This window comes from Entelurus aequoreus, linkage group LG02, assembly GCF_033978785.1.
Source record: "Entelurus aequoreus isolate RoL-2023_Sb linkage group LG02, RoL_Eaeq_v1.1, whole genome shotgun sequence".
Classification (NCBI taxonomy): domain Eukaryota; kingdom Metazoa; phylum Chordata; class Actinopteri; order Syngnathiformes; family Syngnathidae; genus Entelurus; species Entelurus aequoreus.
In genome coordinates, this window is record NC_084732.1 from 74,674,681 (window position 1) to 74,687,136 (window position 12,456).

The following is a 12,456-nucleotide window of genomic DNA, read 5'->3' on the forward strand; positions in this document are numbered from 1 at the left end:
GGATTTTGAAATCTATTCTCTGATGTACAGGGAGCCAATGTAAGGATTTAAGAATTGGTGTAATGTGCTCACATTTTTTGGTCTTTGTTAGAACTCTAGCAGCAGCGTTCTGAACAAGCTGTAGCTGCCTGACAGTTTTTTTGGGAAGACCTGCAAGGAGACCATTACAATAGTCTAGCCTACTGGTAATAAAGGCATGTACAAGTTTTTCTAAGTCTTGAGCTGACATGAGCCCTCTAAGTCTTTTTACATTTTTGAGGTGATAGTAGGCCGATTTTGTTACTGATTTGATGTGACTGTCGAAATGTAAATCAGAATCTAAAATAACCCCAGGATTTCTGGCTTTATTTGAGGTTTTCAGGGACAGTGATTGAAGGTGTTGGATGACTTTAAACCTTTCTTTTTTAGCACCAAAAACAATTATCTCAGTTTTATCTTCATTTAGTTGTAGGAAATTTTGGCACATCCAGTGTTTGACTTGCTCAATGCACTGGCACAGAAGATCTATGGGGCGATAGTCATTTGGTGATAGCGCTACATAGATTTGGGTGTCATCGGCATAGCAATGATGGTCAATGTTATTATTTTGCATGATTTGTCCTAGTGGGAGCATATAGATGTTAAATAAAGTCGGCCCCAAGATTGAACCTTGGGGGACTCCACACGTTACGTTGGTTGGTTCTGATACAAAGTCACCAATGGAAACAAAATACTTCCTATCTTGTAGATATGACTTGAACCAGCTTAAAACTGTGCCTGAGATCCCCACCCAGTTTTCCAACCTGTCCAAAAGTATTGAGTGGTCGACAGTGTCAAATGCAGCACTGAGGTCCAAAAGCATTAATACTGAAGTTTTGCCAGAGTCTGTGTTTAGACGGATGTCATTTATAACTTTAAGAAGGGCCGTCTCTGTGCTATGAAGAGGTCGAAATCCTGACTGGAAGTTGTTGTGGCAGCCAGTAGAAGCCAAGAAGTGATTTAGTTGTTGGAGGACAACTTTCTCAATTATTTTACTTATGAATGGTAGATTTGAAATTGGTCTGTAGTTGTTGATAACAGAGGCATCTAGGCTCTGCTTTTTTAGAAGAGGTTTAATGACTGCAGTTTTGAAAGCCTTCGGGAAATTGCCCGATTTAATAGAATTATTAACTATTTGCAAGATGTCTGTTGATAGGCAGTCAAAAACATTCTTAAAGAAGTTGGTAGGTAAAACATCAAGGCAGCAGGTGGATGACTTTAGAGCTGTCACCGTTTCCACTAGAGTTTTAGAGTCTATGGCATTAAAGCTTGCCATCATTGCTGTGTTACTTTTGCCTAAATGGGGTGGTGATCCAACTTTTTTACTTGAGATATTGATGGTGCGTCTGATGCCTTCAATTTTATCAGTATAAAAGAATGCAAAGTCATTGCATTTCTGCGTGGAATGGAGTTCGGCTGGTATTTGTGTTGGGGGTTTAGTCAGTCTGTCAACGATTGTGAATAGGGTTTTGGCCTTATTTGTGTTGCAGTTTATGATATTGGAGAAGAATGTTTCTCTAGCACTTTTTAAGACTAAATTGTAGGCCTGGAGGCTCTCTTTATAGATGTCATGGTGAATATGAAGTTTTGTATTCCGCCAGATTCATTCAGCCTTCCTGCACTCTCTTCTCTGGGCTGTTACAGCAGCAGATTTTCTCCAGGGTGCCTTTTGCTTGCCAGAAATCGTTTTAACTGTAACAGGTGCAATGATATCTATGATATTCACAATTTTGGAATTAAAGTTGCTTACAAGATCATCAGCATGACATGGGTTTAGAGGTGGTAGTGAGGAGATGGCGTTTTTAAAGAGGACATTAGCATGTTCATTTATGTACCGCTTTTTGACATTCTTTGATTCTGTTTGTGTGTCCGGAATTACAGAAATATTAAAGAAAACACAGAAATGATCAGACAATGAAGGATCAATCACAAGAACATCAGAAACATTGAGACCTTTTGTGATAATCAGGTCCAGGGTGTGTCCCTTATAATGTGTAGCCTCTTTCACATGTTGAGACAGTTCAAATGTGTCTAAAATAGTAAAAAGTTCTTTTGCGCCCTTGTCATTTAAATCGTCAATATGAAAATTAAAATCACCAGTTATAACCAGGCAGTCAAAGTCAGTGGAGATGCTAGACAATAGTTCAGTAAAATCATCAAAAAAATTTGCAGAATATTTAGGTGGCCTGTAGATAATTAACAAGAGAATTTTGGGAGAGCATTTCAACACAGCACACAGGTATTCAAATGATGTAAACTCACCGAGTGACATCTGTTTCCCCTGAAACATGTTTTTAAATATAGCAGCAACCCCTCCACCTCTTTTCCCCGATCTACATATATCAATGAAGTTATAGTTGGGGGGTGCTGTCTCGATCAGAATGCTTGCACTGTTATTTTGTTCCAGCCATGTTTCAGTTAAAAACATAAAGTCAAGTTTAGAAGTGCTAATAAAATCATTGACTAAAAATGATTTGCTATTCAGAGACCTGACATTGAGCAGACCCATCCTGATGGTGTTATTGACAGGCTTCGATGTTGGCTTTGATTTGGAGATAATAGGAATGAGATTGTTTAGGTTAGCAGGGTGGCTAAGTTTCCCAATGTTTACTCTCTTGGTAGTCACAACAGGGATGTAGAAGGTGCCATGATTTGATGTAGGCAACCTTGGGCCCAGCTGATAATGTGGTCTACTGCTGAACCCTTTTCTGTATCAGAAATATTCAGGACTGCTGTCAGGGCGAGGCGGGGTTTGCCGTAAGGGGGAGGGGGAGTGAGCAGCGTCAGAGCTGGGACGAACTACTGAAGGTGGACGTTGAGGGCGTGTAAGGGGTTGGCGTGAGAAAGGTGAAGTATGGCTGGGGGGTTGTGGAGCACGCCTTCGTGGAGGGGGTGGTGGAGGTGAGCGATGATCTAGGGGGGTAAAAATCTGAGTAGGGTGGGGCGTGAGTGGGGGTAGCTCCCGGAACTCCAAGGGGGAGAAGGGGGGAGAAAGGTCTACTTGAGGGAGGGAGAAAGATGGAGACGTGGATGGCTTGGGGGATGTGGGGGAGGGATCTTCACATGCATTCAGAATGGAGGGAGGGGCGGTAGAGGAGGATAGACACCTCTCCTCTTTGCTCTGGTGTATCTCATGGTCGACGTTCTCCTTTTGCAGTGGCGGTCCTCCTTCGACGTTCCTGATAGGCTGTGTTGTGTCTTCCTTCCTCGGTGGCTCCTCTTGTCTCTTGTCCTTGGCAGTGATGATAGATGCAAGATGCAGGAAGTGAAACATGTTGTTCATGAATAGCTTTACTCCCATCTTATTCAGGCAAAGTCCGTCTGCCTTAAAAAGATGCCTGCGGTCCCAGAAAAAGCTAAAATTGTCAATAAAATGCATTGAACGAGCAAGAAGTGCACTTGATAGCCACTCATTCAGCGAGTAAAGTCTACTGAATCTCTCAGCTCCTCTCCTGATTGGGGGTAGAGGACCACTGATAAAAACGTCAGCATTCACAGCGCTGACTGTTTCAAAGAGTTTATTGAAGTGCTCTTTCAGCTCTCTTGATTGTTGTTTTACAATGTCATTAAAACCAATGTGCAGGATGATATTTTTCACATTTGGGTGTGCAGCGACAATTTCCAGGATTCTTTTTTCCATGTCAGATACCATATCCTTCGGAAAGCAGAGTACTTTGGTGTTATTATTGCTTTTCATATCTTTTACAGAAAAGTCCCCCACAATCAGATTTTCAGGAGCCCTCGTTAGCTTTCTCTGTGGTGTAAAGTTAGCAGGTCTTACCCTTCTGCGTGGTGATGGTGGGTTATTCAGGCAATCAGAGGGGGATCCATTGTCCATCAACAGTGGGGCAAACCTGTTCTTTAGTTGGACACTTGCTTGCTGGGGAGGTTTATTGGTAGTTCTCCTCTTCTCAGCTGTCCGCTGCTGTGTCCTACGTGGCAGTGGAGTTGATGACGCAGTATGCCTGGCTGAAGATGGTAGCGCAGGCCAGCCGGTCAGATCAGAGATATCGGGGCGCTGGGTCCTGCCAGATATCCATTCTCCCTTGTCGCAGGGTAGTAATTATTATAAACAAACAAAAGAAGTATGGAGCTAAAGTCATAGAGGAGTTTCTTAAGCGCACAAGTGGTGAAGCTGTATTTTCATTTTCACTTCAATTTTATTGACCGTTAAGAGAGAAATTAGTTTATTTATTTTAGCTCAACATAATTTTATGTAAATTAATTTGTTGTCAGTTATTTAAGAGTCCCTTCTTATACAGTATATTTGGTTAATACATATTCTTCTAATCAGCCTGACGCCTAAAGTTTATGTGTAAATGAATAATAATCTTTGTGATTAACACGATTCCATATCATAAGGTTGTAAACTGTAAGTACAGTCGTGCTCAAAAGTTTACATACACTTGTAAAGAAGTGAAGTGTGAAGTGAATTATATTTATATAGCGCTTTTCTCTAGTGACTCAAAACGCTTTACATAGTGAAACCCAATATCTAAGTTACATTTGAACCAGTGTGGGTGGCACTGGGAGCAGGTGGGTAAAGTGTCTTGCCCAGGGACACAACGACAGTGACTAGGATGGCGGAAGCGGGGATCGAACCTGCAACCCTCAAGTTGCTGGCACGGCCGCTCTACCAACCGAGCTATACCGCCCCATAGACCAAGAACATAATGTCATGGCTGTCTTGAGTTTCCAATCATTTCTACAACTCTTATTTTTTTGTGATAGGGTGATTGGAGCACATAGTTGTTGGTCACAGAAAACATTCATGAAGTTTGGTTCTTTTATGAATGTATTATGGGTCTACTGAAAATGTGACCAAATCTGCTGGGTCAAAAGTATACATACAGCAATGTTAATATTTGGTTACATGTCCCTTGGCAAGTTTAACTGCAATAAGGCACTTTTGGTAGCCATCCACAAGCTTCTGGTTGAATTTTTGACCACTCCTCTTGACAAAATTGGTGCAGTTCAGCTAAATTTGTTGTTTTTCTGACATGGACTTGTTTCTTCAGCATTGTCCACACGTTTAAGTCAGGACTTTGGGAAGGCCATTCTAAAACCTTAATTCTAGCCTGATCGTATCATCTGACCACAGAACTTTCCTCCAGAAGGTCTTATCTTTGTCCATGTGATGTCAGATGAAACAAAAATTTAGCTGTTTGGCCACAATACCCAGCAATATGTTAGGAGGAGAAAAGTTGAGGCCTTTAATCCCAGGAACACCAGCCTACCGTCAAGCATGGTGGTGCTCCGGGACTGTTTTGCTGCCAATGGAACTGGTACTTTACAGAGAGTAAATAGGACAATGAAAAAGGAGGGTTACCTCCAAATTCTTCAGGACAACCTAAAATCATCAGCCCGGAGGTTGGGTCTTGGGCGCAGTTGTGTGTTCCAACAGGACAATGACCCCAAACACACGTCAAAAGTGGTAAAGGAATGGCTAAATCAGGCTAGAATTAAGGTTTTAGAATGGCTTTCCCAAAGTCCTGACTTAAACGTGTGGACAATGTTGAAGAAAAAACTCCATGTCAGAAAACCAACAAATTTAGCTGAACTGCACCAATTTTGTCAAGAGGAGTGGTCAAAAATTCAACCAGAAGCTTGTGGATGGCTACCAAAAGCGCCTTATTGCAGTGAAACTTGCCAAGGGATTATTGAATGTGATTCAAATCAAGAGTATGATTACTAATTCAGTGTTAATATTTGAGTGGACCGGGGTCCTCTGTAGCGAAAATGTTGGGCCCTGGGGTCAAAAAGGTTAAGAACCCATGGTATACTGTAGCATCAACCTGCTGGGGGCCATGTCATCGCTAAAAAACAAGCCAAGGGCTCCCACTAATTCAGCGTTGTCGTTTTCATGCACTTATTTTGGCTGCGATTATCTGCCACACGTGGAAGGCCGGCCTGTGAAAATAATGCCTACATTAAACCGGTCCCTGTTGCAAAAAAGATTGTAGACCTCTGCACTAGTTTGTTATTTAAGCTTAGTAACACAATGTTTTGAAATGGTGACATGGGATCCATTAAGATTTTTTACAGCCTCTAGTTTTCAGATCTTAATGCATTTACTCAGTAAACACTGACCTCATACTTTAAATACGGAGGAACTGAAGGGAGGCTTAACCACACAATGACGATGTCACAAACTGTGTGCCCTGTCATGTTAGAAGACCACTAGCACAGCAGTGAGGCTAGAGTCAGAAAAACAGACTGGTGTTCCTGTGTTGTGGTCTACTTGTAAAGAGACGACTAGACACATTGTGACTGTAGAACTTACGGTACATCTGTTTGCATGTTTCATGACGGATATACAGTACATTTCATGTGATCCTGCAACTCAATGTGGTAATTAAAATTGAGCATGACATCTCTAAATAAGAAGGTACCTTGACATACAACATACAAAAGTCAATGTTGAGGAAGAACTGATGTTTACAGTCAGTGGAATGTATAAACAATCCCTTTATTCTAATCAATGTATAAAACCTTCTATTATAGCAAAGTGTAAAAAGTAAGAGAGTTGTTAGCCTTCTCATGCAGCACATTTGTGGTTCATGCGAGACAGAGTGCCTGAAGTAAAGCTTGGATATTCTCGGATTGGCACAGGATTGAACTGAGGCCCTATGTTTGTGTCTCTAGCTCTATCTAATAGGATTGACCTTCTTTTTGCCTTTGACCATGTGGCTTAGCGTTAGCATCGTGGATGTGCTAAGTCACTAACCTCACCTGGCTTGAATGGGCTCCCCTTAGCAGCAGCGCACAGCTAATGCTTGACATGTGGCCTACATATGGGCATGCTGGTGATAAAACCACCTGTTCCCACTTTGTATCACTGTAGTTAAGTGTGTGTGGAAAGAGCTTTACCAATACGACCTGGGCGCTGGCTAATGACAAGGAGGTCACACCAATCTTTGCAGCTGAGGTCAGAGGTTACCTTAGACTCCATCTCCCAGGACGCAGTTTCAGTCCAAACTAACAGATTTGTGAAAATGTTTTTAATGTCTTAGCTGCAGAGCACCTACATGACTGATGTGTGTTTTCTGTGAAAATATTTTTTTCTCTGGTAATTAAAGGATTTACCAACAACTAAAGGTTCTATAGAGTACAAGAAAGAAAAGACAAATTGCTTCGTCCACATTGCTTTATGGATCGTTCTTCACAAGGTACTCAAGATTGTGTACCACAAAGATAACAAAGTATACTGTATGGCAAAGTTTAAATCAAAGATCTAAAGGCATTCAATCCATCACAACTGGACTGTTTGGTTTGTCTTAGAAGAGTTAGATTGGTCAAATCTCATTTCAGACATAGATTGGTCAAATCAAACCAATCTAAGTCTAAGACTAGATCAGATCAGATCAGACCACAACTTGTCAGATCAGACCAATCTAAGTCTAAGAATGGCTCTGAACAATCCAAGTCTATGAGCATGAACTGATGAAGCCTACTCGGATGAGAGGCGAAACATCTTCTAAGACAAACCAAACAGTCCAGTTGCGATCGATTGAAACGCCCTGAGATTACAATAACCTGGATGAATGAGAACATTCATTGACATCTTAAATCAAAGCTTTTTGGAAAAGAGCATACAGTATACTGCTGTATTTTATAAACTTGTCTGTCCCCCAAGACGGTTGCACTCACCACTTAAATCCGGAGAAGTGAAATAAAATGGACGGGTTTGTTACAGGGATGTAACGATAAACTGTATCAGTGATTACTGCGGTCAAACTTTCAACTTTCAAACAATTACTGTTTTAAATTAAAAATTTGCGAAAATACCGGGATTAGTACCTGCACTTTGGGAAACGCACTAAGGGACTGGCACTAGCTCGTTAGTTTAAATGTTTACATTAATACAAGCGACATTAACTAAGAAACAACATACCCCAATCTTAATGTGTATAAACACATTACTGTCTGAGTAAATAAGCTATTCAATTGTGTGCATATTGTACCAAAAGTTGTGCTCTTTTAGAACATAGTGATCAAATTAAACTCGGAGGAGGTGGTTTTTTGGTACGTTCAATGACCGCTGAACAGAGGAAGACACCCCAATGCCTGCCAGAACACTTTTAAAAGTGGGTACATTTATGTGTACATATTTAAACAAATCTAAAGATTTCAATGTGTGTATAAGTTAATTTTGAACATATTTAAGAATACCGCGATGATAATGATAACCGTGATAATTTTGGTCACAATAACAATGATATGAAATTTCCATATTGTTACATCCCTTGTTTGTTTATAACATTTAAAGTATATTAATAGGTTTTTAACCTATTAATATACATACAAATAAAATACTACAGTATGTATGCTCTGACAACGCGAAGTAATAATTACTGATATAATTTAAAACCTTTAAAACCTTAACAGAAAACAAGAATATGGCAAACAAATACAGTTTGCTTGTAAATTAAAAACAAACTGTACATTTATAGACACACATTCCTCCCATCCAGTTCTCAACCTAAATATATACCAAGAAGTGAGTTGAAAATAGGCCAATGAATAAGAGCAGTATAACAAGCAGACAGGCATGGCATCTTTTAGCATTTTTGTAGCTCCAGCAGGGTGAATGAAAAATAATTTTAAAGACGTTGTCTCCATGGGAAAATGCAAAGAAACACATAGTCCTGTTTTTAATATACAATTTTTGTGTAAATGTGCTTTAAACACCACTAGATATTGTAAACCTGTCTAAATATCACTATTTCTTCTAATTCTAGTTAGAACTTCTGTAGAACCGGTTGTGTTATTCTTACATACAATCACTGCGTCTTGTTTTTCACTGTTATCGTCCATCCCCTCTCATCTTGTGTGCTCTTGGTTGGTATGTGTTCATTTGAGAAACTGGGAAAGGTTTAGCCCAGCACTGCCTGATCTGTAACAACAATTAGCAACAATCTTGCTCTGTTAGTGAAACGAGATTGTTGAAAATATACATACAGGAGGAAGTTATCCCTTCTGTGGTGAAATGCCTGCGGCTATTTATCATCGTGACTAAGGATGTAACGATAAACGGTAATAATGATAACCGTGGTAAAACTTCCAACTTGTTCAATTGTCCACGTTGTACATACAAGCTGTGCTCTCTGTTGGTGTCTCTCAGAGTGATCAATCTTTCCTTCAGAGTAAAAGAAACCGACATGTTTTTACGGTCCGTTCAAGGATGTCTGAACAGAGTAGGAAACGCCCACCTGAAATAATAAATAATACTAATAGATTGTATTTGTTGCGCGCTTTTCATTTAAATAAAACTTAAAGAGCTACAGTACAAACCAATATTTTAAAGCAATAAAAGCTTAGACATTACAACATGTAAAATATTAAGACTAAAACACTATTAATGAAGCCAAATAAACACAAAACATTCAAAATAGTGGTCTAACAGTGTGTCTATTTTAGTAATCTGAAAAATATAACTTGATCAAAATATTTCAGTGTGTGTATGGTAACTGTAATTACTTTTTGAGGATGTTTAACAATAATAGGATTATAATGACAACCGTGATAATTTTGGTCACAATAACTGTGATATGAAATGTTCATATTTTTGCAACCCCAATTGTGACTTATGAGACATTGTGAAGTCCCAAGACATTTGCGGTGGTTCAGTCTAGTAAAATTTGCTACCATCAGGTTTTTCCATGATGAAAAGTATTGTGCTCATTGACCAGCAATTCAAAAATGGACTACATTCCATGTCTAATGGGGGAAAAGGGGGCAAAATAGAGCTTTTATGTAATTTATTCCTGGTAAAAAGAGAATTTGTGTTTTCGAATGCAATGAAGCAATCCATCCATCCATTTTCTACCGCTTGTCCCTCTCTGAGTTGCGGAGTTTGCTGGAGCCTATCCCAGCTGCACTCGGGCGGAAGGCAGGGTACACCCTGGACAAGTCGCCACCTCATCGTAGGGCCAACATTAATAGACAGACATTCACACACTCGGGCCAATTTAGTGTTGCCAATCAACCTATCCCCAGGTACATGTCTTTGGAGGTGGGAGGAACCCGGACGGAATCAACGCAGTCACGGGGAGAACATGCAAACTCCACACAGAAAGACCCCAAGCCCGGGGATCGAACCCAGAACCTTCGTGTTGTGAGGCACAAGCACTAACCCCTGTGTACCTACCCTTAAAATAAATTACAATTTCACCTGGTTCACTTACCCACTGAAGTGTAAATATAATTTTTATTTACTTCGGATCATCTAAAATTATAGATATGATTTAATTTGATTATATAGAACTTTATTGATATGTTGGGGATTAGAATTACAATAGCAGCAATGTCGTACACAGTATACAGGACAGTGGTAACAACAGCGCAGCACACAGAGTGGACAGGTAATGGAAAAAAAAATACAACAAAAAAATTAATACTAAAGTTATATCGTTCATTGTCCGTGTGCCCCTTCCCATTTTCTCCTGCTTTTCCCCTCGCTCCTAGTGAGGAGTTGTACAGTTTGATGGCACGGGAACCGTAGGAGTTTTAAAGTCTGTTGGTGACTGTCACTGAACAGACTTTATTGCGCACTGATGACAACTTGCAGAGGGTGGCTGGCATTATCTGTGATGGCCAGCTGTTTGTTCAGAGATGCAACCATCCACAGGGAGTTCAGCTCTATTCCAATGATATGAATTCCCTATTTGTATTGGCTTTCATAAAATGGGATTATTACGTTTCTATACAAATCTGCCTACATAGTGCTTTGCTGAAAGTAGTCCAGAAGCAGACTAACATCTTGCCAACAAGGTTTTGTTTTATCATATAATCATCTCATTTAGTAATGTGTAGTTCTGGTTGTGAGGTATATCGAGGACATTTTAATGCAAGAGGAGGAAGGAAATAGATCTGATACAGCAGGTACTAGCTGGCACTGTAAAAATAAAGTACATATTGACACAAGCTTGAAGCAGCAGTACGGTCATTGTTTGCTCTGAAAGATAGACATGAGTTCCTAATGACTGAGCGCATTTGTATAGCAGTTGTCGAAGACATCTACAGGCTGGATCAGTCAACCTTCCATCGTCATCCGAGCACAGTGCTTAGTTAAAGGTGGAGTTTCTGAATGCAGGGCTCACATATATCTTAATGCTATCTTGCTGTTCATCTGGAAATCATATATGGTGACTGATACAAAGTATGGTACTGACTCCCTCTGAAGTAATTCATCCCATTTTCAAAGTACTTTAACCTGACATTATTACTGCTTGGCCGTTCGAGCAGAGGATATGTATGTGGGAGTGTGGCATGTGAAGCAAGTGTACCCATGATTACATCAGCAGAGTTTACAGGCCTGCAAAACCTCTTAAACACAACATCGTCTTTGTGAGGTCCAAAGCTGTCAACAAAGGTTCTGTCAGGGTTGTCCAACAACTGTCAGAAAAACTGTCTGTACATTATTGCACTGTTTTGCAGTTGAAGTGTTGGATGTTTGAAATCTGTGAATTGATTTGATGATTATATATTTTTAGGTCAAATACTTTCTGACTCTTTCACACTTTTTAAATTTAATTCAACATATTTGGTGTTTGTACTCTAACCCAATTGGACCCAATAGTGATTTTATTGTTTTTTTATAGGTACTATACGCAAGATTTGCGTAAACCTTTCAACAAATGTTTACGCTTATAGAAATTAAACAACATCCACATCAAACATTGTAGGATAGAAGAGCAGAAATTAACAATTTTAAGCAGATATTCACCACAATCAATGTTCTTCCAAAAGGGAAAGCATGGACCCTAGACCAACTACATACTGAAGAGGCCCGCAGTTTCAAGAGCCCAAGGGCTCATCGAAATGGGGATGTTTCGTCCGAAAGCACCTCCATGGGTTATATTCCTTTGAGACTGTTTTTACTTAATTACAAAGTAAACACATCGGCTTTCACACTGCACTGTCAATAAATCCATTATTCTTACCTTGTTACTCGATTCCAGTGTGTGCAGCTAGACAGATAGTTAACGTCTTGAAGAAACGGAAGCTCAATAAGTTTTGTTGAGGATTGATGTTCCTTCTTTTGAATTATTTTCCTTCCTCAGTTTTATGTATTTACACTTCTTTCTTTATTTAGGTTTGTAAGACTGAAAATATAAACAAAAAATACACATTACAAAAGTATAACGTCCATTATGTATTTTACATAAATAAAATAGAAGCTTTAGTGGTAATACATTCACACAATAAACTACAAATGTTTATTCATTGAGAAATTAAACAACATCCACATCAAACATTGCGCACAATGTCTCTGACTCATCACAATTAAACTTAAGGTGTGGTGTTATCGCTCTCTACTGGTCAAATTTAGCGCTATGTGTATTAAACGAGCTTTGATCGCCAGAGATTCTCTCCGACAAAAAAACAACACGACCACGAATACAAAATACATTACGAAGTCAGCAATTTCAATTC

General features: G+C 39.7%; 1 protein-coding gene across 8 annotated transcripts in view; it reads left to right on the forward strand.

The window, feature by feature from the left end:
* myo9aa (myosin IXAa) overlaps positions 1-12,456 on the forward strand; it is a 220,808-nt gene that overhangs the window by 69,183 nt on the left and 139,169 nt on the right. The window lies entirely within an intron of this gene.